This window comes from Oncorhynchus gorbuscha, linkage group LG26 (genome assembly GCF_021184085.1).
Source record: "Oncorhynchus gorbuscha isolate QuinsamMale2020 ecotype Even-year linkage group LG26, OgorEven_v1.0, whole genome shotgun sequence".
Lineage (NCBI taxonomy): Eukaryota > Metazoa > Chordata > Actinopteri > Salmoniformes > Salmonidae > Oncorhynchus > Oncorhynchus gorbuscha.
Window position 1 is genome coordinate 20207000 of NC_060198.1, and position 27118 is coordinate 20234117.

The 27118-nt window shown below is 43.4% G+C and overlaps 1 pseudogene; it reads right to left on the reverse strand.

Annotated features, from left to right (window-relative positions):
* LOC124016487 overlaps positions 1-8102 on the reverse strand; it is an 11112-nt pseudogene extending 3010 nt beyond the window's left edge.
* Positions 8103-27118: the final 19016 nt, after the last annotated feature.

The following is a 27118-nucleotide window of genomic DNA, read 5'->3' on the forward strand; positions in this document are numbered from 1 at the left end:
CAAACGACTTAATGCACGTCAAGCTCGTTGGGCGTTGTTTTTCGCTTGTTTCGAGTTTGTGATTTCTTATCGCCCGGGTAATAAGAACACCAAGCCTGATGCCTTATCTCGTCTCTTTAGTTCTTCTGTGGCTTCTACCGATCCCGAGGGGATACTTCCTGATGGGCGTGTTGTCGGGTTGACTGTCTGGGGAATTGAGAGACAGGTTAAGCAAGCACTCACTCACACTGCGTCGCCGCGCGCTTGTCCTAGTAACCTTCTTTTCGTTCCTGTTTCTACTCGTCTGGCTGTTCTTCAGTGGGCTCACTCTGCCAAGTTAGCTGGCCACCCCGGCGTTCGGGGTACACTTGCATCTATTCGCCAGCGGTTTTGGTGGCCTACTCAGGAGCGTGACACTCGCCGTTTCGTGGCTGCTTGTTCGGACTGCGCGCAGACTAAGTCAGGTAACTCTCCTCCTGCCGGTCGTCTCAGACCGCTTCCCATTCCTTCTCGACCATGGTCTCACATCGCCTTAGACTTCATTACCGGTCTGCCTTCGTCTGCGGTGAAGACTGTGATTCTTACGGTTGTCGATAGGTTCTCTAAGGCGGCACATTTCATTCCCCTCGCTAAGCTTCCTTCCGCTAAGGAGACGGCACAAATCATCATTGAGAATGTGTTCAGAATTCATGGCCTCCCGTTAGACGCCGTTTCAGACAGAGGTCCGCAATTCACGTCACAGTTTTGGAGGGAATTCTGTCGTTTGATTGGTGCTTCCGTCAGTCTCTCTTCCGGTTTTCATCCCCAGTCTAACGGTCAAGCAGAAAGGGCCAATCAGACGATTGGTCGCATATTACGCAGCCTTTCTTTTAGAAACCCTGCGTCTTGGGCAGAACAGCTCCCCTGGGCAGAATACGCTCACAACTCGCTTCCTTCGTCTGCTACCGGGCTATCTCCGTTTCAGAGTAGTCTGGGGTACCAGCCTCCTCTGTTCTCGTCCCAGCTCGCCGAGTCCAGCGTTCCCTCCGCTCAGGCGTTTGTCCAACGTTGTGAGCGCACTTGGAGGAGGGTGAGGTCTGCACTTTGCCGTTACAGGGCGCAGACTGTGAGAGCCGCCAATAAACGTAGGATTAAGAGTCCTAGGTATTGTCACGGCCAGAGAGTGTGGCTTTCCACTCGTAACCTTCCCCTTACGACAGCTTCTCGCAAGTTGACTCCGCGGTTCATTGGTCCGTTCCGTGTCTCCCAGGTCGTCAATCCTGTCGCTGTGCGACTGCTTCTTCCGCGACATCTTCGTCGCGTCCATCCTGTCTTCCATGTCTCCTGTGTCAAGCCCTTTCTTCGCGCCCCCGTTCGTCTTCCCCCCGTCCTTGTCGAGGGCGCACCTATTTACAAAGTACGAAAGATCATGGACATGCGTTCTCGGGGACGTGGTCACCAGTACTTAGTGGATTGGGAGGGTTACGGTCCTGAGGAGAGGAGTTGGGTTCCATCTCGGGACGTGCTGGACCGTTCGCTGATTGATGATTTCCTCCGTTGCCGCCAGGATTCCTCCTCGAGTGCGCCAGGAGGCGCTCGGTGAGTGGGGGGGTACTGTCATGTTTTGTCTTATATTGTCTTGTCATTATGCTTTCCCTTCTGTTCGTTTCCCCCTGCTGGTCTTATTAGGTTCGTTCCCTTTTTCTATCCCTCTCTCTCCCCCTCCCTCTCTCTCCTCTCTCTATCGTTCCGTTCCTGCTCCCAGCTGTTCCTCATTCTCCTAACTCACTCATTTACTCTTTTCACACCTGTCCCCTATTTTGTCGTCTGATTAGAGTCCCTATTTCTCCCCTTGTTTTCCGCTTCTGTCCTTGTCGGATCCTTGTATGATGTTCGCTGTTCTGTGTCCTGGTCTCGCCCTGTCGTGTTTTGTCTTCTTCAGATGCTGCGTGTGAGCAGGTGTCTTAGTCTGCTACGGTCGGTGCCCTCCCTAAGCAACCTGCAGTCTATGGTCGAGTCTCCAGTCAGTCCTCGCTACTACGAGTGGATTTAAGTTTTTCCTGTTTTGTTTTCTCCTTGTTATATCCAGGATTATTACTTTTGTCTTATACTGGAATAAAGACTCTGTTTTCGTTAAGTCGCTTTTGGGTCCTCATTCACCAGCATAACAATGAAGACTAGTATATAAAAAGTTGTTATATTGCAATTTCATCTCATTTTTAACCCTCTACACACTAACCTACTGTAAAGTTTTAGTCAGTGACCACTGCTTACTGTACATTACAATTCAAAATTTCTATCTTGTAGTAACATTTTCACAAGAGTACGGAAAAAGTATCGTTTTAGCTCAATGTATTTTCCCAAGCTTTGAAAGGGATATCATGCCGCTGGTTGACCACGGTGAGTTCCAGTAAGAGGATAAAAGAGGAAACAACGTTGTTAAAGTTGTTCTTGCAGTAGTTGTGCTTGGGGAACACTAAGTTTGAGCAGGGTGTTTCCACAGAATGCCTTATCCGGATCAGTGGAGTTGGCCTCGAAAAAGCATATTTTTCCCTTTGAACAACTCAATTCCCACCATGGTGACTATGTAATAGACCACCTGAGAAATATATGGGACAACTATGTAGTCAATCAATCAGTTGCAACACAGGATTACATATTGGAGGGATATTTCACTCCAAAATCAATTGTCTGATGTTTTCAGCCATCATAATAAAGTGTAATTTAAATATGCGTCAATGACCAAGACCATCTGTTTTGTAGATCCAGCTGTATGGCCTAATCCAAAATGAACATAAGAGATAAGCCCCATTCATTTGGGGTTGAGGCATATAGCTGGATATACACAGCTGACAGATTGGGAATTTGATTCATCTTGACATTTGAAATGATCTGATATCCCTTACAAGCGTCAATCTCATGAGCTTAGTTCAACTGAACCCAAAATAAGCTTGTTCACTCCAATGTTTGTAAACAAACAACTTACGACAATGAGCTGTCTGAAAGTGAGTATCGTCGGTCCAATCTTGATGAGGGTGTTGATGATGGCACGGAACCTGAGGGGAGAAAGAACATCAGGAAGAGTGAGTTCCTTGTATAGGTCTTTCTGCCAATTCATTTTGTCACAGATACTAGCTCTGGCAGTTAAGCGAAAAGGTTTGATAATGTTTCACATCTTTATTTTGAAACTCTCTTACATGCACGCGTACTGTACATGAGCACACACACACACACACACACACACACACACACACACACACACACACACACACACACACACACACACACACACACACACACACACACACACACACACACACACACACACACACACACACACACACACACACACACACACACACACACACACACACACACACACACACAGGAAATGAAAGTCCTTAACCTCCTAACCTTTTGATGTTGTCTACCACTCGTATGAGCCTCAGGATGCGCAGGATGAACACAATGTCCAGGATCTGACGGCTGGTGTAGCCATCAGCTGGGACAAAATACATGAACGCCAGGCAGACTCAGAGGGCAAAACCGTTTTACATGCATGTGTTCTATGCTGCAAGTTACCCATGTTCCAAAACAGGCTGTAGTCGAGGGCACCATTGACAGCATAATGAAAAAAGGGACACAAAGAAAAGAAACATCCAAAGTCAACATAGGAAGCAGATGCTTGATTTATAGCTCTTTTCAACAAGCTCCTAAAAGTAGGAAAAACCTCATCCATCGCCAATGTATGCCACCCACTACCAATGTACGTCATTATATACTATACTGATTTTTCAATAATTTAATTGATGAGTATCTATCATCAGTCATCTATCAACAAAAAAAAAATTATCTTAATTTATCTTTCATTGCTCAAATTTCAAATGGAACATAATGACGACTCCTCATTCAACAGGCAATCATCAATAGGTTTAAAATAATACATGAAAAAATCAAAGCGCTTATGGGAAACAGAAACAGGATGACACCAACACACCAATGGCAGGCTTACTGTCAGGATTTGGCCAGGGTTGTTCCGGTTTTGGTCACTAGATGCCCCCATTGTGCTTTTTGACCCTTTTGTTTTCCCTTGTTCCCAGTAATGATTTGCACCTGTGCCTCATTTCTCTTAAATGTATTTAAACCCTTACTTTTCCTCAGTTCTTTGCTCTGTGTTTGAATGTTAGCACCCAGTGATGCTGTGAACATTTGTTTCTCCAGTTGGACTCACTTGAGGTACTCTGTTTTTGTTCTTATTTATATTTGATTATCTTTTTAGGCTTTTTTTCTGCTGTACCTACCACCTTGTGGATTTACCTTTTGACTTGGAGGATTACCTTTGTTCTCTTGGAATTACTTTTGACGTTGTGGATTTATATTTTTGCCTGAACTTTCCTTTTTACTTAATTAAAACACTGTTTCCAGTACTGCTGTGTCTGCCTCATCTTCTGGGTTCTGCCGACTATTAGTGGCTCAGTTTGCTAAGTGACTGTCTGACACCGGAGACCTGAGTTCGTAACCGGGTCCTGACACTTACTATAGGTAAGTACTATAGGTAGGTACTATATTCCACCTTCCCGGGGCCAGCACAATGGTCAACAGGAGCCAGCATTAAAAATGAGCTGTGATCACCACCAGAGGGTGGCTTATGGGGAACAGCAAACCCCAGACAAAATGGACAATTAAGTTGCATATTGTATTTCACTTAATAACGTTTACTGTTATCTCAGACCCGGTGGTCTACAATTGGAAATGTAGGCCTAAAACATTGATGGTTGGAATGCAGGCACACTGCTGCTGAGCCCTTAACAAATAAAATAACATTTACCGTTTGAGTAAAGCGTGGAAGTCATCCATGATAGCACAATGTGCTAGATTTTAAAGACATACAGTACCCATCAAAGTTTGGACACACCCACTCATTCAAGGGATTCTCTTTATTTCTACATTGTAGAATAATAGAGAAACCATGAAATATGGACTAACACATATGGAATCACGTAGTAACCAAAGAAAGTGTTAAACAAATCAAAATATATTTTTGATTCTTCAAACAAGCCACCCTTTGCCATGATGACAGCATTCTCTCAACCAGCTTCACCTGGAGTGCTTTTCCAACAGTCTTGAATGAGTTCCCACATGCTGAGTGCTTGTTGGTTGCTTTTCCTTCACTCTGCAGTCCAACTCACCCCAAATCATTTCAAATTTGTTTGCGGTCAGGTGATTGTGGAGACCAGGTCATCTGACCTTCCACAAGGACAACCATCTCTGCAGCACTCCACCAATCAGGCCTTTATGGTAGAGTGGCCAGGTTAGAAGCCACTCCTGAGTAAAAGGCACATGACAGCACGCTTGGAGTTTGCAAAAAGGCACCTAAAGACTCAAACAATGAGAAACCAAGATTGAACACTTTGGCCTGAATGCCAAGCATCACATCTGGAGGAAACCTGGCACCATCCCTACGGTGAAGCATGGTGGTGGCAGCATCATGCTGTGGAGGTGTTTTTCAGTGGCAGGGACTTGGAGGCTTGTCAGGATTGAGGTAAAGATGTACGGGTGAAGGTTCACCTTCAAACAGGACAATGACCCTAAGCACACAGCCAAAAGGCAACCCATGAGTGGCTTCAGGACATTTCTCTGAATGTTCTTGAGTGGCCCAGCCAGAGCCCGGACTTGAACCCGATTGAACATCTCTGGAGAGAACTGAAAATACCTGTGCAGCTACGCTCCCCATTTAACTTGACTGAGCTTGAGAAGATTGGAAGAAACTCCCTAAATACAGTTGTGCCATGCTTGTAGTGTCATACCCAAGAAGACTTGAGACTAATTGCTGCTAAAGGTGTTTCAACACAGTACTGAGTAAAGGGTCAGAATACTTAGTGGGGTAAAAAAGTATTTAGTCAGCCACTAATTGTGAAAGTTCTCCCATTTAAAAAGATGAGAGGACTGTAATTTTCATCATAGGTACACTTCAACTATGACAGACAAAATGAAAAAAGAAAATCCAGAAAATCACATTGTAGGATTTTTAATTAATTTATTTGCAAATTATGGTGGAAATAAGTATTTGGTCAATAACAAAAGTGTATCTCAATACTTTGTGATATACCCTTTATTGGCAATGTCAAGAGGTCAAACGTTTTCTGTAAGTCTTCACAAGGTTTTCACACACTGTTGATTGTATTTTGGCCCATTCCTCTATGCAGATCTCCTCTAGAGCAGTGATATTTTGGGGCTGTTGCTGGGCAACACAGACTTTCAACTCCCTCCAAAGAATTGGAAACTGGCTAGGCCACTCCAGGACCTTGAAATGCTTCTTACGAAGCCACTCCTTCGTTGCCCGGGCGGTGTGTTTGGGATCATTGTCATGCTGAAAGACCCAGCCACGTTTCATCTTCAATGCCCTTGCTGATGGAAGGAGGTGTTCACTCAATCTCACAATACATGGCCCCATTCATGCTTTCCTTTACACGGATCAGTCGTCTTGGTCCCTTTGCAGAAAAACAGCCTCAAAGCATGATGTTTCCACCCCCATGCTTCACAGTAGATATGGTGTTCCTTGGATGCAACTCAGCATTCTTTGTCCTCCAAACACGACGAGTTGAGTTTTTACCAAAAAGTTATATTTTGGTTAAATCTGACCATATGACATTCTCCCAATCTTCTTCTGGATCATCCAAATGCTCTCTAGCAAAGTTCAGACGGGCCTGGATATGTACTGGCTTAAGTAGGGGGACACGTCTGGCACTGCAGGATTTTGAGTTCCTGGCGGCGTAGTGTGTTACTGATGGTAGGCTTTGTTACGTTGGTCCCAGCTCTCTGCAGGTCATTCAATAGGTCCCCCCGTGTGGTTCTGAGATTTTTGCTCACCGTTCTTGTGATCATTTTGACCCCACTGGGTGAGATCTTACGTGGAGCCCCAGATCAAGGGAGATTATCAGTGGTCTTGTATGTCTTCCATTTCCTAATAATTGCTCCCACAGTTGATTTCTTCAAACCAAGCTGCTTACCTATTGCAGATTCAGTCTTCCCAGCCTGGTGCAGGTCTACAATTGTGTTTCTGGTGTCCTTTGACAGCTCTTTGGTCTTGGCCATAGTGGAGTTTGGAGTGTGACTGTTTGAGGTTGTGGACAGGTGTCTTTTATACTGATAACAAGTTCAAACGGGTGCCATTAATACAGGTAACGAGTGGAGGACAGAGGAGCCTCTTAAAGAAGAAGTTACAGATCTGTGAGAGCCACAAATCTTGCTTATTTGTAGGTGACCAAATACTTATTTTCCACCATAATTTGCAAATAAATTCATTAAAAATCCAACAATGTGATATTCTGGATTTTTTTTCTTCTCATTTTGTCTGTCATAGTTGAAGTGTACCTATGATGAAAATTACAGGCCTCATCTTTTTAAGTTAGAGAACTTGCACAATTGGTGGCTGACCAATTTTTGGTTTGTGCTTTGTCATTATGGGGTATTGTGTGTAGATTGATGAACAAAACAAACAATAATACATTTTAAAGTCTGTAACCTAACAAAATGTAGGAAAAGTCAAGGGGTCTGAATACTTTCCGAAGGCACTGTCTACATTCAGATACTTTCACAAGCTCCGCCAAACCTCTTCCCTGTACGTCTGCTGAGTAATGTCTGTGCTGGACCATGCGGCAGACGAGCCGACTTGGGGAGGAGAGAGAGAGAGGGGAGCCATGTCTTGAGTGGGTGAGGCCGTGACATCATCATGATCACCTGGATGTTCAGGAAGTCCGCCAGCTGAAAAAAATGCCACTTTCCCTGAACAGATGGGTGGACAAAATTAATAAATGAAGGTCATCTTGGGTGACACTATGGTCGCGTTCCAGGGCAACTATATTGCAGGCATTGTATTGCATGAACCACGTCAGTGAATGGGAATTCGGGATTCAAATGGCTATATCATATGATGTGGATGTTAACTGACATATTAAACACCTATCCAGGTCTTGTGAGATCTGGCAGCCAGCTGCAATTTACTCAGCATGTAACAAATCTTTGTGTGGGTCTCTGTGTGAAGTCGACCTATGCAGCCGCACAAGCTGGTTCCAACTGGCCTGGCTTACCACAGGCTCCTCCTCTCCCTTCCTTTCCTGCAGCACACCGAAGGCTCGCACCATCTTGTGCCTCTTGGCCCTGACGAGCTTCCATACTTCTTTCTGATTGGGTACATAGGATATGAATTTGCCCATAGACAGTGATCTTGAGTTAGTTTAGAATTTTCCCCACAAATGGTTGAGGTTAGGATTGGGGAGGGGAATCTGATCCTAGACCTAACTAGAGGAAACCACATGGGTGAAGTGACTTCACTTCACCTACAACCTCTGTAGTCTAAAGTATGCGTTCCTTCATCTTCACTTATCTAACACCCATCTAGGGAAAGTGATGAGACTGTTCTCATAATGAGTCCTTTTTGACACCACCCAATTATCAGCTGCTCACTTTTCTCACCAACTCAGTGGCCTTGTGGTTAGTGTCTGCCCTGAGATTGAAAGGTTAGGAATTTGATGACCGGCGGAGACATACCAAAAGACTGTAAAATTAGGACCTGATGGGTCTCTGCTTGGCACTTAGCATTAAGGAGATCTGAGGGTAGGATGCTAGTCTTTCTTGGGGGGGGGGTTGTGATTGTGCTTTCTTGGTGACACTGTCAGTGATTTTATTTAGAATTCAAGGCACACTTAACTAGCTTGGCTACCACAGCATTCTGCAGTGATACGCCATTCCATCTGGTTTGTTTTTCAACAGGACAATGGCAGGATGGCTACTTTGAAGAATCTAAAAATATATTTTGATTTGTTTAGCACTTTTTTTCATTTCTACATGATCCCACATGTGTTATTTCAAAGTTTTGATGTCTTCACTGTTGAAAATAGTGAAAATAAAATAAAATCCCTTGAATGAGCAGGTGTGTCCAAACTTTTGGTCCTTCTGTAGCTCAGTTGGTAGAGCATGGCGCTTGTAACGCCAGGGTAGTGGGTTCGATCCCCGGGACCACCCATACGTAGAATGTATGCACACATGACTGTAAGTCGCTTTGGATAAAAGCGTCTGCTAAATGGCATTTATTATTATTATTATTTTGACGTGTATTGTAATTGTCTGTATTTTAAAGATTAAACAATTACATTTCTACAGTTTAGTCAGTTGAGAATCTTATTCAGAGCAACTACAACCAGTTTATTCAATTTCAGTAGGCAAAACCCACCACGTATTACCATCATTGTAAGTATAATCTACTCTCAGCAAAATAGTTGTAGGTTTATTAGGTACGTTACCCGTTCAGTCATGTGTCCGTGGCTTGCTATATAAAACGGGCAGAGGCATTCAGTTACTGTTTAATTTAACATTAGAGCAGCAAAACGAGTGACATTGGCGACTTTGAACGTGGTATGATCGTCAGTCCCAGGCGCTACGGTTTCATCTCAGAAACGTCCATCCTCCTGGCCTTTTCACACACGATCTTGTCTAGGGTTCACAGAGAATGGTGCATCCAAAACAGCTTGTTGATAAGAGGTCGAAGGAGAATGGCAAGAATCATGCAATCTCCTGGCACACGTTAGGTCACTTGAGCAATATTTCCATGCCCCAAATAATTCAGGCTGTTCTGCAGGCAGAGGGACCCTGGGTAAGTGTCTAAGGGCAACTTGATCCTCGACACCTCCCCCTTCTATTGGGATAGAATAGTGGATCTTAGACCTTCTCTTTTAGAGGCAACTACGGTAGTTTTCAGTGCAACTTTAAGTGCTACACATTTGGTAATAATTCTTTGCTTGCCAACTATATCAGACTGGCATGGGTGCAGGCTTTTGTTCCAACCTAGTATGAACACACCTGACGCCAACTAATAAAAGTCTTGATAGAATATGAGTTGATTAGTTGAATCAGATGTGTTAATGCTTGGCTGGAATAAAGGCCTGCATTCAGACCAGGCTTCTACAGACAAAATGGTCACCCCTGTTCTAGATTTTACAAAGCTGGCAGACATATGACTACAAGACATTCCTGATCCTGACTTACCTTTTCCCAAAGAGTTTGAGGGCCATGAGTGAGAACATGACCATGCTGAACATGGAGAGCAGGAAGACAGAGGATCTGAGGCAGTGCATTACGGATGCTTCGGAATGCGCTCCGGAGCTAGAGGAATAAAGAGAATGTGAGTGAGTGAGAGATGAAAGGGAAAGTAAAGAGGATACCTAGTCAGTTGCACAACTGAATGCATTAAACTATAATGTGACTTCCGCATTTACATTTAACATTTACATTTAAGTCATTTAGCAGACGCTCTTATCCAGAGCGACTTACACATTTAACCCAACCCCTCTGAATCAGGGGGAAGATGGTATTTGAGACAGACTAACTGACATATAGAAAATACACACACACACACACACACACACACACAGATTTGACCTGTTGTCCCTCAGTGATGTTGACCAGTAGGAGGGGCCTCAGTACCCGCAGCCAGTAAACCACTGGCTTTCAACGCCCCATAAATTATCATGTCAACAAGTAGGGGCTGAGAAGGACGAGAAAATGTCAATTACTACCCAGTTTCTTTAAAAGAAAATAGGAGTAGTAAGTCAAAGTTGCATAATAAATGACAAATCAACCTCTAACGTCTCCTGGAGACCAAAGTAAATTGTATGATTTAGCGTGGTAATTGTATTGTAGCCATATTGTTTCCATCTATCCAATCCTGAAGTGGGTGAGAGTAATGGCTAATGGTTGACTTGCAATTCAGAATTTTTTTAATTATTTCATAGTAATTCTCACACAGAAACTTCTTAAAGTGGAGCCCAGTGTTGGAATTGGTCTAGCTTAAAGCAGCATGGCGGCTTGAAGCTAGACCAATTCCAACATTGGGTTCCACTTTTCCACACACTGCTCAATCAAGAGTCAACACTACCCCAGTCATACAATTTACATTAACATTGAAATAGGTTTGACCATCTATAGTATACTATCTATATGTACCCATCTATTGCTATTGTTAGGTTCTGATTTTCAGAGTAAATAACTCGACGGACACTAGAGAAGTTTAACCAAGTTTAATGGCTCCAAAAGGGTTGCTACAGCTGGATTCAGACAAAAAATAAACATTCACACGCACTGGTATTTAACCCTTTCACCTAGGCTGAGTCTCCTCCTCCACAACTGAACAGCCAATTTATATATATTACTAGACAGAACCTTAGTGATATCTGTTCTTCCTCACTTCATCTAACCTGACCTCTAACCCAAAGTGCTCACCAGACTGTCCCTGACTGATACCAGACTGTCCCTTCTCCTCCCAGAGGATCCCTGATGGATAACAATAACATATCCTGACATAATGTAAACATTATACATTACCCTCTCCCTCAGTGACAGTCAGTTTCTAAGATCTCCACCCATCTCTCCTTATCAATGCCTGCCACATGTAATCGCTTCCTTGCACTAAGCACATTCCAAGCTTAGTTGCACCCACTATACAGTGGGGCAAAAAAGTATTTAGTCAGCCACCAATTGTGTAAGTTCTCCCAGTTAAAAAGATGAGAGAGGCCTGTAATTTTCATCATAGGTATACTTCAACTATGACAGAAGAAAATGGAAAAAAAATCCAGAAAATCACATTGTAGGATTTTTTATGAATTTATTTGCAAATTATGGTGAAAAATACGTATTTGGTCACCTTCAAACAAGCAAGATTTGTGGCTCTCACAGACCTGTAACTTCTTCTTTAAGAGGCTCCTCTGTCCTCCACTCGTTACCTGTATTAATGGCACCTGTTTGAACTTGTTATCAGTATAAAAGACACATGTCCACAACCTCAAACAGTCACACTCCAAACTCCACTATGGCCAAGACCAAAGAGCTGTCAAAGGACACCAGAAACAAAATTGTAGACCTGCACCAGGCTGGGAAGACTGAATCTGCAATAGGTAAGCAGCTTGGTTTGAAGAAATCAACTGTGGGAGCAATTATTAGGAAATGGAAGACATACAAGACCACTGATAATCTCCCTTGATCTGGGGCTCCACACAAGATCTCACCCCGTGGGGTAAAAATGATCACCAGAACGGTGAACAAAAATCCCAGAACCACACGGGGGAGAGTAGATCTATTGAATGACCTGCAGAGAGCTGGGACCAAAGTAACAAAGCCTACCATCATTAACACACTACGCCGCCAATGACTCAAATCCTGCAGTGCGAGACGTGTCCCCCTGCTTAAGCCAGTACATGTCCAGGCCCGTCTGAAGTTTGCTAGAGAGAATTTAGATGATCCAGAAGAAGATTGAGAGAATGTCATATGGTCAGATGAAACCAAAATATAACTTTTTTTGGTAAAAACTGAACTTGTCGTGTTTGGAGGACAAAGAATGATGAGTTGCATCCAAAGAACACCATACCTACTGTGAAGCATGGGGTGGAAACATCATGCTTTGGGGCTGTTTTTCTGCAAAGGGACCAGGACGACTGATCCGTGTAAAGGAAAGAATGAATGGGGCATGTATTGTGAGATTTTGAGTGAAAACCTCCTTCCATCAGCAAGGGAATTGAAAATGAAACGTGGCTGGGTCTTTCAGCATGACAATGATCCCAAACGAAGGAGTGGCTTTGTAAGAAGTATTTCAAGGTCCTGGAGTGGCCTAGCCAGTCTCCAGATCTCAACCCCATAGAAAATCTTTGGAGGGAGTTGAAAGTCTGTGTTGCCCAGCAACAGCCCCAAAACATCACCGCTCTAGAGGAGATCTGCATGGAGGAATGGGCCAAAATACCAGCAACAGTGTGTGAAAGCGCCACTGTATACCTTCCTCCTATAACCCTTAACTTCTGGTGTAGACCCTCTAAACCTCAGCACTCCATCAGTGACATGAATAAGTATATTTCACAATCTCAAAACCCAACACTCTCAATATATGTTTGCATACATGGCAGCCCTGTTTTGAGCCATTTGGAGCTTTTTTATATATCTTTCTTTGCTGCAGATGACCATATAACCGAAAAGTACTCTAAGTGTGATAAGATCAGGGATTGAATCACCTGATTCAGAGTGCTAGATGTTACATACTCTGAAATTCTCCTAGTAACAGCAATTCCATTACACTTGCTTTGTGTTCTGACCGTGATAAAGCTGCGTCCAACATGACGCCTAGTAGTTTTGTTTTTTTCACTTGCTCTACATGTATTCTATTCATCTGCAAATTCAATTGGGAGTCATCAGCAAGCATATATCTTGAACCAAATACAATACATTTCATTTTAGAACTATTCAACACCAATTTGTTCATATCAACCCACTCAGACACCATTTTTCGTTCACTGGTCAGTACATCTGTTAGCTCATTACATTCTGATGCTGCACTATAAAATGTAGAGTCATCAGCATACATGACCACTCTTGCTTTGTTCATTACTGAAGGTAAATCATTAGTAAAGATACATTAGAGTAGTGGGCCTAGGCAGCTTCCTTGAGGAACACCACAATGTGTATCTTTACTATTTGAAAAGCTACCATTAAAGAACACTTTTTGCCTTCTCCTGGATAGATCGCTTTCCATCCAAGATAGAGCTGCATCCTTAAGACCATAACATTTGAGTTTTCCTAGTAACAGTTCATGATCAATTACATCAAAAGCAGCACTGAAATCCAGCAACACTGCACCAACTAACTTCCTATCATCCATACTCTTTAACCAATTATCTGTCATTCGTGCTATGGCCGTACTCTTAGAATGCCCTTCTTTGTATGCATGCTGGAAACCCGTTATCAGACCATTATATGAAAAAGAATCCTTGATTTGTACAGATACAATTTTTTTCAATAATTTACTTAACACAGGAAGCAAGCTTATAGGACAACTATTAAGACCAGTGAATGCAGATTGTTTATCCTTAGGTAGAGGAATAAACTTTGACTCTTTCCAGACTTCTGGGCACACCCCATACATCAAGCACTTATTAAAAATTTGAGAGATTGGTGTAGATATTTGGTTAGCTGTAACTCTAAGCAATTTGGCGTCTAGATTATCTGTACCAGGTGACTTGTCATCCGAAAGAGACAACAGCATCCTTTCATCCACCTCTGCCCTTTCTACTTGGTGAAATTTGAACCTGTATTGCCTCTCCTTCATGATTTCAATCTTTTATAAGGGTATATGACATGGAGTCATCAGTTGGAATTATTCCTCAACTTGTCCACTTTGCCTGTAAAATATTAATTAAAGTAGTTTGCGATGTCATGTGGTTTTGTAATAAATATACCCTCTGATTCAACAAAAGAGGCAGGCATGTTTGAATTCCTACCCATAATAACGTTCGCCACAGCTTTTTTCCCCCCATCACCCTTTACTCCATGAATTTTGTGCTGATAGAATCCCTTCTTTCCTTTGTTTAGCTTGGTCACAAGATTTCTTGATTTACAATAACTCTGCTTATCAAACAAAGGACCAGATTTATCTGCTACTTTTTTTGGCATCATAATGTTGAATCATGAGATTTCTCAGCTTGTCATCAATCCACCATTTGACCTCACAGTGCATTTTCTTAAAAGGGGCGTGCTTATCAGCTATACTCATAAATAATTTCATAAACAAACTTAGTGACATTTCAGGATCATCCTTACTACACACTTTAACCATTGCACATTCTTAATCTCATCCACAAATGAGTCCTGATTGAACCCCCTGTAGGACCTGCGGTAGATTATTTTAGGGAAGAGCCTTTGGTATTTTAGTTTTCCTAGTGAGTGCAACCAGGTTATGATCCCTGTAAGCTAGTGCCACTGATACAGCTTTAGAACAATGTTCAGCCATGTTAGTAAAAATGTGATCGATAAAAGTTGATGATGTAATACCAGAACTATTAGTGAACGTTCTGGTTGGTAATGTCATAACTTGGGTTAGGTTACATACATTGGCAACAGAAATACCTTTCTTTCTCTTTGGACAGTTTGTATTTAAAAAAAATCAATATTCATATCTCCCAAAAAATATACATTCCCTATTTTCATCAGATACCTTATCCAACATTTCGCAAATTACATCAAGATATTTCACATCAGCACATCAGTTGCAAATGTGGTAAATGCACCTATACCCATAGTGCCTCTAATCCATTCAACATGAAGTCCTTACGTTGTTTTGCTGGAATATGATTCTGGATGTAAACTGCAACTCCACCCCCATATCTATTTCTGTCCCTCCTGAACAAATTGTATCCATGTATAGAGATTTCAGCATCCTCAAAAGAAGAGTCCAAGTGAGTCTCTGATATTGCCAATACATGAATACTTTGACTGCACTAGAGAGCCTATTTCCTGAATGTTGTTCCTTAAACTGCATATATTCAAGTGATCAATTAACAAAACTTTCTTTGGTAGATTTACATGTCCAAACCTGAATCAGTAGTTTGAATCTGAGAGAGAAATACTCAGTGTGTGTATGTGGGGTTGAAATGACTTGTGTCTGTCGCTCCTCTTAACTCCATGGGAGGGTGAACAATCAGTTTGTCATACCTCAGATATGCTATGTCACCTCGTTCTCTTGCAGCCTTCATGGCTGGTATTAGTTCTTTATTCTTTGACGGACTGAATCTGAAAAATCCTCATTGATGAAGACTGCAATCTAATGCTTGAACCTGAGGAATTTCACTACAATTGGTCTGGGTCTGGTTCCATTCTCATCACTAGTGACCCCTGGTTTCCCAGACCGGTGAGCACGTTCCAGCTCTACCTGTTGATTCAGTTGTAGCTCCCCATAAAACAGCTTTTGAACTTTGTCCTCTGATTCAGCCCATGTCTCACGTTGGCTCTCCTGGATACCATCTATTACAAGATGAGTTCTCCTTGATTGTCCATTCAGGTGATCAACTGTGTCCCAGGATCCAGATATGAATAGAAAACTATTGTAAACGTTTATTAGCTAACTAGGTCGTTTGTGGTTATAGTAAAACAAACCGAGTGTCTAGTCATAGCGTTACCACAAGGAAGTAACTAGGAGTTGAGAATCACTGACACAGGGAAACTTCGGGATCAAGGTTGTTTCACAACAATGTGCAAAGCACTTTTCAGCACATTCTCAACTTATAATACAGTTCCTTCAAATGCTGCTACACTGACAGTCTCTTGGTGGGTTACCCAATTCCTTCTTGGCCAAAGTAGTATGCTATTTCTTTCAACGACCCAGAGTAATACATGTTAGCAATACCTTGGTTGTGGGTTTGATTCCAGTACTGTTCATATATACAGAATATGTATAAGCTGCCGCTGGATAAATTCATTCTAATAATTAAAAATATATTATTCAGGTACCTGTACCTAGATAGAGATATGCATACTGAATCAAAAGCACTGGATCCCAATGACCCTAGTGTCCATGTCTTGTGAGGAGAGGTAGGAGAGAGCGGAGCAGACAAGGAATTTCCAATGTTGTAGTTGGACAAATAAAGTTGTATTGTATATATTGTATTGCACTAGAGAACATGAGGGTAATATGCACTCCCTAAACTTTAGTATACCAGGGCTGGGCTGAAAAATAATTCTGATAATAGATGAGAGGTCCGCTCACGGAATATTCCTGTTCCCCTGTGCTTTATTCCTGCACCTAAAAATAATTGTATTGCCTGGATTTTGGCATTGCATAGGCCCAGCCATTTGGCAATGAACTATTGATCAGATTTTGCAAGGAATCCCAGGAACCCAGTGTATCTTGGATGACATGATCATAACAGGACACACCGACAAAGAGCACCTGGTTAATCTGGAAGAGGTCCTGAAAAGACTGAAAGAGTATGGACTATAGGCAAATTTACAGAAGTGTAAGCTCTTCAAAGACAAGATTGTCTTCTGACATCGCAGTGGACAGAACACTGTGAAAATGTGTTTCTTGAGGCAAAACAGCTCATCACATCTGAACAGGTCTTGAACTGCCAGTGAAGTTGGCAAGATGTGACCTTGTCAAAAGTATACACCCACAACATGTCAGGATGGCCAGCTACAGGCAGAAAGGAGCTGACTCCGTATTTCCAGCGGAGAAACGAAATTACAACGTACCAAAGATGTTTGATGTGGGGAATGAGAGTCATGATACCCCAGAAATGCCAACATCAGGTTTTGCAGCAACTACATAAAGGTCATATTGGAACTGTCAAAATTAAGCTGCTCGTAAGGAGCCACTTCTGGTGCCCGTGTCTCGATCAACAGATATAAAACATAGCGGGTGTTTGGAAACCCTTCACATGCCTGCTCCTGTCCCAGTCCACCCATGGGAATGTCCCACAGAGCCATGGCAGAGAATTCATGTGGACTACGCTGGTCCCTTTGAAAAGCACAGGTTTCTGGTTATAGTTGATGCCCATTCCAAATGGCCAGAGGTGTTTTGCACTGACTCCTCCACCTCGGCTCAGACGATAGAGTGTCTCAGAACAACGTTTGCATGCTTTGGATTGCCGCTGCAGCTGGTAAGTGACAACGCGCAAGCTTTATTAAGTGATGAGTTTACAAGATTCATGTCAGTAAATGGATCCTGGGCTGGCAGAACGCTTTGTGCGAACGCTTTGTGCAAACGCTAAAGCTAGGACTCTGTGCAGCAAAACGAGACGAGGGGACTTTGCAAACAACACTGGCCAAGTTCCTGGCCTCCTCCCAAAACACCCCACATGCCACGACAAATGAAAGCCCAGCCGCACTGATGTTCGGGAGGCCTCTCAGCACACAGCTGGACATCATGAAGCCAAACAGGCGTAATGAAGTGCTCTCCAAACAGGACAGGAAGTGATGGTGTGAGACTACAGAAGGGGAGGGAAATGGACAAGAGGGACCGTACACACACAAACAGGACCCAGAACTTACCAGGTTCAATTGAGCCCAGACATAATGTGGCGGCGTCACATTAACCAAATGCATTCCACGGAAAACAGCACAACAATCGAAAGAGAACCAGCACAGAGAGCTCCTAAAAGTGACACACAAGGAACTGTAGAGGATGGTGGGACAGTAAAGAGACCCCAGGCTGAAAGAAGGGAACGTGTTGATGAAGATGCTGCTATAATGGAGCAAGCACACACTGAGGATGTTCAGGAGCCTCCAGACAATCCAAGGCGTTACCCAGAACAAAGGCACCATCCACCAGACAGACTGGACTTATAAAGAAACAAACACAAACAAAAACGAACTGTTCAAGTTCAAATCAAAATATGCAAAATAACTACAACAAGTTCTGGGAAATGTTTCAGTTGTGGTTTGGTAAAAGTAACTCTGATTGTAATAGAGAAGGAATGTTATGTTCTGTTAATTACTGATGTCCCCTTTAAGAAAGGAGCACCCTTGGTCATGAGCAGGTTGTTCTATGTTTTTCTGGTACTAGCTTGTTTTTAGTAAATGTGAAGCTCCTGTTCATTTCCTTGTATTCGGAGTCTTTTTTATTATATAAATAAGTAATAAGAGCTAAGACACTACAATGTTGATGACATGTATAATATAAAACGTTAAGGGAAAAACAAGCATGGTGTACTGGCTGTGACAAAACAGATTATTGCCATGCCAGTAAGAGAGCCTATAGTTGATGCATTACTATTTAATGCATTATTATCATGATTTTGAACAGTACACATAGCCTACAGTAGCCTAGAACAACTGTATAAAACTATGCACCTACGGTATTCTGCACAAACGCAATCAACTCAAGTATGGTCATGTGATGAGACAGTGACAGAAAGAAAATACTGTATAGTGTATTGACTTGGAAATGCAAAGGTGATACGTCAGCAATAGGCTACAAAATATCACTTTGTCTTTCTGTTCACAGTCTCAGATGTATTTCTACTGTTTGTTATCCTCTTTCCATTTTTGGGTGCCTCTTCTGGATTGATTTGCTTTTCATTTGGCTCAGACATTGTTTTGAGCATTACATTTCCCTTAAATTTACTTTTCTCCTCTTTCGCAGGCCTAGATCAACTATTCGCTCCTGTTAAGTTGGCAGGATATGCCGTTATTGAGTTGGGAGTCGTCACTAAATTGTTATAACTCATGTTTTCCTACGGGGTAACATCGTCTGCTACATATAAACTCAGCAAAAAAAGAAACGTCCCTTTTTCAGGACCCTGTCTTTCAAAGATAATTTGTAAAATTCCAAATAACATCACAGATCTCTATTGTAAAGGGTTTAAACACTGTTTCCAATGCTTGTTCAATGAACCATAAACAATTAATGAATATGCACCTGTGGAACGGTTGTTAAGACACGAACAGCTTACAGACGGTAGGCAATTAAGATCACAGTTATGAAAACTTTGGACAAAAAGAGGCCTTTCTACTTTCTACTGACTCTGAAATACAACAAAAGAAAGATGCCCAGGGTCCCTGCTCATCTGTGTGAACGTACCTTAGGCATGCTGCAAGGAGGCATGAGGACTGCAGATGTGGCCAGGGCAATAAATTGCCATGTCCATACTGTGAGATGCCTAAGACGGCGCTACAGGGAGACATGCAGACCACGTGTAACAACACCTGCACAGGATCGGTACATCTGAACATCACACCTGTAGGACAGGACCTACCAACCCCTGTTGGGCTTGCTGACGGTGGCCTCGTTGCTGATTCCCTTGGGCCTGTTCCATCTCCGGCCTCTTCAACGGTGGTTCAACTCCCACCGGCTGCACCCGAAGCGCCACTGTCACCTCCAGTTGCGGGTGACTGCACAGTGCCTCAGGGCATTGTGTCTGCCGGGAGCTGGTCAGCACAGAAGCCTCCCAGATTGGCTGGGGAGGTGTGACCAAGGGCAGGCCGGCAAGCGGCTGTTGACTTCACCCTTGGAGCGGCAGGCGCATCAATACACTCGAGCTCCGAAATATACTGCTGGCCCTGCGGTCTTTCCTCCCACACCTGAAAGGAAGACATGTCCTGGTCAGAAAGGAAAACACCACAGTGGTGGCTTACATCAACCATCAGGGTGGACTGAGGTCCCATTGCCTCCATCTTATAGCACGGGAGCTCCTTCTCTGGGCTCAGGGACGTCTAGCGCACGTACCTGGCATCCTGAATGTGGCAGCGGATATGCTCTCAAGGGAGAGCCCGCTACCTTGGAACTAGAGCATACATCCCCAGCGCCTGTGGGACAAGTTCGGGAGGGTGCAGGTGGACCTGTTTGCCTCCCTGGACAATGTACACTGCCCCCTGTGGTATTCCATGTTGGAGCCCCCAGGGCCTCTGATGACCAAGATGACGGAGCATTGTTTGCTGCTGGCACCATACTGACCCAGACGACCCTGGTTAAGCCTTCTTCTGTCCCTGTTATCTGGGACACCTTGGCAACTGCCCCTGAGACCAGACCTGCTGTCTCAGGCCGGGGGAACTCTGTGGCATTCGAGACCGAACCACCTCAGTCTGTGTGCTTGGCAGCACCATTGGTACATTGGTACTGAGGTTGTGCCCGAGTCATGCGAGGTGCAGTATGTCCTCCAATACCTGCAGTCTCGCTTGGATGAGGGTTTGGCAGCCACTACACTGAGAGAGTATTTGGCTGCGATATCTGCCAGCCATGTGGGATGGATGAACAGGCCAGTGGGGTGCCATCCCTTGGTCTCCAGGTTTCTGAAGGGGGTTCATCGCCTGCGTCCAGCTAGGACTCGCTCAATGGCGAGCTAGGATCTGGATGTGGTCTTGGCAGCTTTGGCAAAGCCGGCTTTCGAACCATTGGAGTCTGCGTCCCTGAAACACCTCTCTATGAAGGTGGATTTCTTGGTAACGAGTACTTCCATGAAGAAGGTGGGTTAGCTCCATGCTCTTTTGGTAAGTTCTGAGTGCTACCGGATTGACCCCAGTGGGAGGAGTAAATCATCATTCCTCCCGAAGATTCTTTCAGACAGGTGAACATCACTTTTATCCTGTCTGCTTATGACCCCCCAGTAGTGGCGGGGGAGTCTTAGCCTCCCTCCTACATGCTGTGCCCTGTGAGGGCACTGGCTGCCAATGTGGAGCGGACACGGTCAGTGAGAACAACAGACCAGCTCTTTGTCTGCTTTGGTAGGAGAGTCCTGGGGGCTGGGTCATCAAAGCAGAGTCTAGCTCACTGGATCGTGGACACGATTACGACAGCATACCGCCTGGCTGGCAGGCCAGTGCTGTGATCTGTGGTGGCACATTCAACATGAGGTGTGGCTTCGTCCTGGGCTCTACTGAAAGGAGTTCCCCTCGCTGATATCTGTGCTACGGCCAGCTGGGCTTCCTCTTGCACCTTTGCTAGGTACTATCGGGTAAATGTGGCACCTCCCTCTGCGGTTGGTCCTGGGCGTCACCTCCCCTTCCGGGGACTGTGGCGGGACCCCCCTTCCACATTGACGGCCCCTGCGTCTCGGTCCCGAGCTGGGACTTCACCGCTGGATGGCCAGGTCCCTTTAGCACCGGCTAAATCTGGTACGGGTATACCAAAATATTAGTGTGATACAATATAGTGAAACATAACGAAGGTTACATATGAAATCATGGTTATGTGAGCTATATAGATCACTCCAATCCTCAAAAATGATGTCGAGAACGTGTCACGGCCATGGCGTCTATATATAGGGGCGATATGGAGCTTCCGCAATGGCCTTCACCTTCGATGGGGCCTTGTGGAGCCCCGAACTGTCGATGACATGGCCCAGGTACTCAACATTTGTCCTTCAGGACCCTCAGACCGTACTCCTCCAATCTCTGTAGTGTAGCGTTCAGGTTTCTCAGGTGCTCCTGCTCGTCCATGCCAGTAATGAGTAGATCATCGAGGTAACATTGGACCCCAGTGAGCCTGCTCAGTATCTGGTCCATAGCTCTCCGAAACAAGGCCAGAGCTGAGGTGATTCCAAAAGGAAAACTCCGGCACCTGTACAGTCCTTTTTGAGTCACTATTGTCAACAGTTCTTGTGACTCTTGGTCCACATGCATCTGTAGATAGGCCTGACATAAGTCTATCTTACTGAATTGATAGAGTAGTGGATATTTTTCAGCGGTAAAGACTGGGTTAATGGTGACTTTGAAATCACCACAGAGTCTGAGTTATCCATCTTTTTTATGACTGGAACAACGGGTGTAGCCCATTCACTAACATTCACTGGGTCCAATACTCCACTCTCCACTAGTCTGTTTAGCTCAATTTCATCTTTTGGTTTTCTGGCGTATGGGACAGGTCTAGCTTTGAAGCATTTTGGCTTGCTGTCTGGTTTCACGGTCAGTTTAACTGTCATGTCCTTCATACTGCCAAGGTCTCCTTTGAACACATCCGCGTGTTTCCTCAATATCCCTTGTAGGTTTGTGTCCTCTTTTGCAACCATGTGAATTTCCTGCCAGTTTAGTTTGATCTTTTCCAGCCATGTGAGTCCTAGCAATGCTGGATGGTTGCCTTTCACAATGTAGAGTGGTAGCTTTACCTTCTGTTTTTTGAGCTCCACTGTAACAATCACGCTTCCTCTCACTGGAACAATGTCTCCGGTGTATGTTTTCAGCATCATCTTTCTGGGCCTTTGTGTGAGGTTTCTCCTTGTATACAGCCCCAGACAGCAAAGATATGGCTGCTCCAGTGTCCACATGCATCCGTAATGCGTTTCCATCCAGTAACGGTGTCACCCAGTATCTGTATTCATTGTCTGAAATGGACAAAACCTGCAAAGATTCTTCCCCTTCAGACAGGGTATCACGTTGTTCATCCTCTGTGTGCTCCATTTTATGCACTTTCTTTTTGTACTCCCTGAAGTCGCTTTTCCGTTGTTCAGTACTTTTGTTTGATCGTCTCTTTTTGTTTTTACATGCATGTTCGATGTGACCCTTTTTCCACAACTTCTGCAGTCTAAGTCATTGCACCAACACTCCTCTGCTTGGTGACCTGGTTTCATACAGCGATAGCATGGCTTGCCACCTCCTGCCTTGTTTTTTAACTCCGTAGACACCTTGTGCACTTAGGTCGATGCACTTAGCCGTCTTTATTTGCCATTTCCATTGACATACTCACTTCTATTGCTCTCTGCAATGTTAAGTTACTCTCAGTCAAAAGGCATTTCTGAATTGCCTCGCTGCGCATGCCACACACTAACCTATCACGTATAGTGTCACTCATTGATTGCCCAAATTCAGATAACTGTTTCAATACAACCACAAACTGTGAGATTTATTCCCCCTCCTCTTGATTTCTCTTATGCAACCTGAATCTCTCTGCGATTATCAGTAGTTTGGGAGAATAATGTCATTTTATGGTAGCCACAATATCATATGATTTATCACCAGGTTTTTCAGGCGTCACTAGGCTGTGCAGCATGGCGAGTCGGCTGAGGCAAGATGCCTGTCGATCCCGCTGCAGCGAGGGAACCCGATGATCCAGTGGAGTGTGACGTGGGATGGAAACCTGCCGAGCCAACCAAGGCAAGGAAACCTCTCGAGCCAGCCAGGGCGTGGAAGCCCGGCGGTCTGGCTTAGGCACCCCCGATTCCATCGGCGACGGAATTCACCCGACGTCACCAACAAAACAGAAAACTCATGGACAGGCTGGGTGAACAAAAACTGACGATACGGCTGAGGCTCAACGTGGGATAGTCGCCAGCAGAGCCAACCAGGACAAGGAAGTCTCTCGAGCCAGCTAGGGCGCGGAAGTCCAAAGAGCTGGCTAGGCAACCCAGGTTCCATCGGCGACGACCCCGAGCCGATGTCACCACCAGCCGGAATGCCAGTACTCCCCGATGCTTCGTATGTTGGCTGCTGCATTCTGTCACATGGGATGACGCTGGAGAGACGAAGCAGGTACGGGGAGTCAAACATTTAATAAGGCACGGACAATGAATGAGGCAGGAACAGCGTCAGCCAACGAGTAATACAGACAAAAAAACGATTAATGCAGCAGCAGGGAACAGAGCAAGGGAACTGGCAAATATAGGGAAGGAAATAAACAGGTGATGAATGAGTCCAGGTGAGTCCAATATCTATGATGCACATGACGAGGGAAGGCAGGTATGCGTAATAGATTGCAGGAGTGCGTGATGCAGGGCAGCCCGGTGCCCTCAAGTGCCTGGGGGGGGGGGGGGGGAGCAGACGTGACACATATGGAACTATAATTAGCATTGGGTGAGGAAATATTTGTATGCTGATGTAGCTATCAAGCCAGCTTATTAAATGAAAACGAGGGTTGTGTTCGCTGGCTAATGTTACATGACTGACATCTGCATTTGGCCATGTGTGCTGGCAAGATAGCCAGGGGTAGCTAGCTAGCTAACTGGCAAGCAACAATAACGAGACAATAACTGGAACTCCGCTAACTAGCTAGTAAAATCAAATAGTTAGCTAGGTAGTTGGATGCTACAGCTTATAGATGGACTATATGACATTAGCTAGCTAGCTAACATTACTTTTTCTGCATAAATGCATGCTGCATAATGCCGATGGGTGAAGATTGGATAAAAAGTACTGTGAGATAATTGTTGGTATTTTCATAAATGGAACAGATTAGCTATCTATCCAACATTGCAACTAGGGCTAGTTGGCTGGCTAGCTATGTATTTAGAAAAAAAATACATACAAATACATGGCTCTGGCTAGCATACAGGTCAGTTGCAACCAAGGCAATGTAGCTTTAGTACCTAGCTAGCATTTCCTCAATGAACAAAGCAACTAGCTATCTAGCTACCGACCTAGAAATATTAGGCTCGATAACAAGAGAGTAGTGTTGATGATTATATAGACATTTTAGAAAACAGAGTATATGAATTATTCATTAGATAATCTATCAAGTCTGGCTGTGGTCTGCATATGGTTTCCTATGCATTCCTATTGCGTTCTTGAGTCCACCTTTCTGACGCTCGCAACGCGGAACTACCAGAATGACTTTGTTTACAAACATTCTGATTTGGTCCATAGTAAGCACTACACAATCATAGAATACTACAGTGTATAGTACTCTACAGTATACCACAAAATTCTAGACATGATTGAGGTATACTACAGTCTGGAGTATAGTATTTTACATTATACTACATTTTACTACAAAATACTATATAATTATATAGTAAGTACTGTAGTGTTCTATAGTAAACTGTAGTATTTTTTATGTTGGTGTGCTCAGATAAGTGCAAGAAAGGCACTTCTTGCACTTACAAATGTGAAACTTTATATGGATGACAAGCGGTGAGAGAGGTGCAAAATTGCAGTAACTACATTACCCAGTAAGGGTACGTTATTTATAAAGAGGGATACCTGGAGAAAGTCAGACCTCTATGAAATGATAATGGATGACCCTCCCTTCAGTAATATATCTTTTTACCCAACCCACCCTGAACAACTGACCTTCCCCTATACCCAAAATACCCCATATACAAGCCTACAGTTTACCCTCACTCCTAGGACAGACCAGGGCCTTAGATAGGCCTATGCAGTTTTAGGAACTCTTTTTCATTATATAAGATTTACATGGCAAAGTTTCCAGAAGGTTGTAGATTCCCAGACCACTGCGGACAACAGTAGGGGTGAAAATATCAGGATTATAATAAAAGCACTGCATGAATCTATCATCTTATTTGCGGTCTGAGGAAAAAATGTATTTTCTAGGCGTATTTCATGCAATTCTACGTAATTTTACATGGAGTCAAGCAGAATCTTTTTTAGTAACACAACAGAGCATGACAACGAATGAGCGCTTGCTGCAGCACCGGAGACGTTTTGATTTCTTAATTAACAGGCTTTTGTTAAAAAAAAACAGGATAGTCTAGGTTTGGAATGGTGCTAACGTTGTCTATCAACTGTAAAATAAAAATAAATGCGCAATAGAACTAGTTACTACTGAAGTATCTGAATAGAACTAGTTACTACTGAAGTATCTGATCATCAATACATTTGAGGAAAAGCCATTTGTTTTTTAACACAGCAGTCGCATATCATCAGGTAAGGGAAACTATCATTTTCAAATGTATTATATTTTATACTATGATGTTGTTACAAAATTGATTTGTGTTGACTGTGATTAGGGCATGGGAATATAAGAGCATCTGTTAAGCTAAATTAGCATGCATAGCTCACTGCATGAACCTCAAACCAAAGATTAGCCAAACTCGTGTTTCTAAAAGTGAATTCAAAGCCACTGTAGAATGACTGTATAGCCTAATAAGGCATTTTTCGTTTCATTGTCATTTAATTCTAAGTGATTATTTTTTTAAATGTCATTTTATACAGCCTAAATGCAACATTTCTAGGCATGTTGTTGAAGTGCTGATGTGTTGTTGAAATGCTGAGGATTCCTGCCAGCCCCTAGCATGTGACGTGTCACAAATGTTTATATAATTTATTTATTAAATGTCCTTGAATTTGAAAGGTTCTTTCTTAGGATACCTGGCTTGCTCCAGACTGATTTAGAGTTAGTATGTTATTTAATAACCTGTAAGTATGTTGTTTAATACATGTTGAACGTCAATTGATCGTGACAGAATCACACATTACCTCCCAAGCAAAGTCTTTTTTTGTCTCTTCGGCTATACAAGGTTATAGCAGCCTCTGAGACAAACCAAATATATCCCAAATGCATCGGTCACGTCTTTTCCCGGCATTTTACAGCTTGTTTCAAGCATTAAGCATTGCTGACTAAAGTGTTGTTATAGATGGCTTTTTATAATCAGGTCCATATACACTACCTTTCAAAAGTTTTAGAACACCTACTCATTCAAGGGGTTTTCTTTATTTTGACTTTATTTTAAACTTTGGTCCTTCTGTAGCTCAGTTGGTAGAGCATGGCGCTTGTAACGCCAGGGTAGTGGGTTCGATTCCCGGGACCACCCATACGTAGAATGTATGCACACATGACTGTAAGTCGCTTTGGATAAAAGCGTCTGCTAAATGGCATATATTATTATATTATATTATATATATTAAATGGTGAAATAAAAACTGTGAAATAACACATATGGAATCATGTAGTAACCAAAAAAGTGTAAAACAAATCAAAATCTATTTTATATTTGAGATTCTTAAAATAGCCACCCTTTGCATTGAAGACAGCTTTGCACACTCTTGGCATTCTCTGGAATGGATTTCAATTAACAGGTGTGCCTTCTTAAAAGTGGAATTTATTTCCTTCTTAATGCGTTTGAGCCAATCAGTTGTGTTGTGACCAGGTATGGAGGGGGTATACAGAAGATAGCCCTATTTGGTA